This window comes from Elephantulus edwardii, unplaced genomic scaffold (genome assembly GCF_000299155.1).
Source record: "Elephantulus edwardii isolate Elephantulus edwardi_28Jun2011 unplaced genomic scaffold, EleEdw1.0 scaffold00050, whole genome shotgun sequence".
NCBI classification, from domain to species: domain Eukaryota; kingdom Metazoa; phylum Chordata; class Mammalia; order Macroscelidea; family Macroscelididae; genus Elephantulus; species Elephantulus edwardii.
In genome coordinates this window covers 13533911-13537487 of record NW_006399800.1, presented here as the reverse complement: position 1 = coordinate 13537487, position 3577 = coordinate 13533911, and the positions used below count along the sequence as shown (strand labels likewise).

Here is a 3577-nt window from a genome sequence, read left to right as displayed (position 1 = left end):
GTCCTTGTGTCCTTTGCCATTCCCTATCACTCCTCCCTGAGAGAGACTTCACCCTGATTCATAAGGAAAAGGGGACGGCGTATGGTATTTTCAATCCCTTGCGATGCATCTGAGAGGTGGACAACGAATAAGGATGATAGAAGAGGAATCAATGTCTCTGAGCAGTGGTGTTGGAGAAGAGCACTGACTATTTCTTGGACTTCCAAAAGAACAAATAGATTTGTCTTGTAGAAGGTGGAGCCAGAGTGCTCCTTGAGGCAAAGATGATGACACTTCATATCACATACTTTGGTGGTGTTGTTAGTAAAGGTTATTCATTGAAGAGGGACAAAATGCTTGGAAAGGTGGAGGGACAGAGAAGGAGAGGAAGACCCTTACCAAATGGATTGACACAGTGGCTGCGGCAATAGGCACAGATGTGTCAGAGATTGTGAGGATGGCACAGGATAGGTTTCAGATCTGTTGCACATAGGGTCATTATGAGTCATACTCAACTTGACAGCACCTAACAACAACATAAGAAACTATACTTTCTGTATACAGGGAAAAAACTACAGTAATCTAAAAAAAAAGTTTGATTGCCTTCAAGTTGAGCATGACTCATAGTGACCCAATGGACAAAAGGCCTGACATTTATCCAAGTTCACAGAGTTTCCAGAGGCATGCTATTTAGAAAATGAATGCCACTCCTGCTTCCAAACCTGTCATAGTAAGTTATTATTTTTATAGGAAAATGATCCTAATAGGTAGTGAAGAATAGGGAAACCTTCTAGTTAGGTAAATAGAGAGTTGGCAGGAGACTAAGCCTCCTATTAAGTTATCTGCATATCTCCCATTTGTCACTCCCTTCCAGTTTGAATCTAACAGTGACTCAGAGAGAGAAAGAAGAACAATCTCCTTTTATGCCATTCACAGCCTCAGAAATTCACTGTGAGGCTCACTATGAGTCAGTTCCAACTCAACAGCAATGAGTTTGAATGCTTTGGGGGATTTTGCAAGTATAAGCAAATGCGTCTTAAAGAAGTACAGACAGAATGATCCATAGAAGTCAAGATGGAAAGACTTCATCTCCTGTAGTTTAGATGTGTTATCAGCAAGGATCAAATCTTACAGAAGGAAATATACCTGGTTTTATTTCCATTCCCAAGAAAACGGATGCAACGGGATTAGAGAAAAAGAAGAAAATGCTTAATGAAATGTATTGAAGAGTGGCTGCAACAATGGGCTCACACAAAACAATGATTGTAAGGATGGCACAGGCCCAAGCAGTGTGTTGTTCTTTTATACACGGGGTCACTATGTGTCAGAACTGATTCTATGGCACCTAACAGATTATGCTTTCCGTTTGGCTCCATTGAGTTTGTTCCCACTCTTAGCAACTCTGTGGACAATAGAACACACATATTCTGTTGAATAACTGAATAAATTTAATTTCTTTTCCTTTATTCCCATTTTTTCCCCTACTGAGTATTTTCTATTCTTCTTTATTCTGATTGATTCTCAGTTCAAAACGAAAGTTCACTTTTTCTCAGTGGAGCCACGGCGGCAGCAGCTGTGCTCTTGGTATCTCTGAGTTATCCACTGCCATCCTCATTGCTGTGGCAAACCCCGCACCAGCCATAGACATGACTGAACAGATGACCCTTCGTGACACCCTCAAGGGCCACAACGGCTGGGTGACCCAAATTGCCACCACACTGCAGTTCCCAGACACGATACTGTCCACCTCATGAGATAAGACCATCAGCATGTGGAAGCTGACCAGAGATGAAATCAACTATAGCATCCCTCAGCGTGCTCTGCGTGGTTGCTCCCACTTTGTTAGTGGTCATCTTCTCTGATGGCCAGTTTGCCCTTTCTGGTTCCTGGGATGGATTGCTAAACCTTTGGGATCCTCACAATGAGTACGACCACACGCCCATTTGTAGGGCATACAAAGGATGTGCTGAGTGTGGTCTTCCCCTCTGACAACCGGCAAGTTGTCTCAGGATCCAGAGATAAAACCATCAAGCTATGGAATACTCTGGGTGTCTGCAAGTACACTGTCCAGGATGAGAGTCACTTGCAGTGGGTGTCTTGTGTCTGCTTCTCACCCAACAGCAACAACTCCATCATTGTCTCCTGTGGCTGGGACAAGTTGGTCAAGGTGTGGAACCTGGCTTACTGCAAGCTGAAAACCAACCACTTTGGCCACACAGGCTACCTGAACACTGTGACTGTCTCTCCAGATGAATCCCTCTCTGCTTCTGGAGGCAAGGACGGCCAGGCTATGCTGTGAGACCTCAATGAAGGCAAGCATCTCTACACTCTAGATGGTGGTGGTGACATCATCAATGTCCTGTGCTTCAGCCCTAACAGCTACTAGCTCTGTGCTGCCACAGGCCCCAGTATCAAGATTTGGGACTTGGAGGACAAGATCACTGTAGATCAACTGACACAAGAAGTTATCAGCAATAGCGGCAAAGCTGAACCACCACAGTGCACCTCTCTGGCCTGGTCTGCTGATGGCCAGACACTGTTTGCTGACTACATAGACAATCTGGTGCGAGTATGGCATGTGACCATTGACACTCAGTAGAAATTTATGGCACCACTTTGGAAATAAAAATGTTTGGCTTAAAAATTAAAAAATGTTCACCTCAACACGTTCACACAATGAGTACTATTGGTCAGTAGTCCAAGCTAGGGACAGACTCTTTTCCCTCCTTACTATTCATGTCTATCAAACATTTTTCTAGGTGGTATAGCACTGGTCTGTGCGTTGCTGTACAGAGGTAACTCATGGTTGCTGTAATGCTGAACACCGTGACAGTGTTGTGCCGAATGTGGTAATGGGTACCCATTGTGGACAGTGTTGGCTGGAGCTTCTAGACTAAAACAAGCCTGGAAGCAGGAGCAGCATCCACCTCCGAAATGCCTTGCCTCCAGAAACTCTATGAACTAACAGTGCTCAGGCCTTTTGTTCATAGGGTCGCTATGAGTCGTCTACGATTCAACGGCACCTAACAACAAGCAACAACAACGTCCATAAAAAGAATTGATGCCTTTGAGCTGTGGTGCTGGAGAAAATGTTGAATATACTGTGGACTTCCCGGAAAACAAACAGATTCATCCGAGAGAGAGTGAAACCAGGCTCCTCCTTGGAGGAAAGTATTCTAAGGCTTTATTTGACAGACTTTGAACATGTTACAAGGAGGGACTGGTCCTTGGAGAGGGACATCATGCTTGGAAATGTGGAGGGACAGGGAAAGAGAGGGAGACCATTGAAGATATAGAGTGATACAGTGACTGGGGTAATCAGGGTAGGTATGTCAGAGACAATAAAGTTGGCACAGGATAGAGCAGGTTTCAGGGCTGTTGTATATAGGGTCGTTATGTGTTGCAAGCAACTCAATGGCACATAACAACAACGTCCATAAAGTAAAGATAGGAGACTTTAAAAACCAAGTTGCTGTCAGGTGAATTCTGACTAATGAATGGCAAGGCCATGTGTTACTCAGTAGAAGTATTCCATAGTATTTTCTTTATGCAAGCAAATTTCCAGCCTATCTTGCGATGCCACTATTGTTGTTAACTG

General features: G+C 44.1%; 1 pseudogene; it reads left to right on the top strand.

The window, feature by feature from the left end:
- The first annotated feature begins 1574 nt into the window (after positions 1-1574).
- On the top strand, positions 1575-2578 carry LOC102876445 (annotated as a pseudogene).
- The last annotated feature ends 999 nt before the right edge of the window (positions 2579-3577 follow it).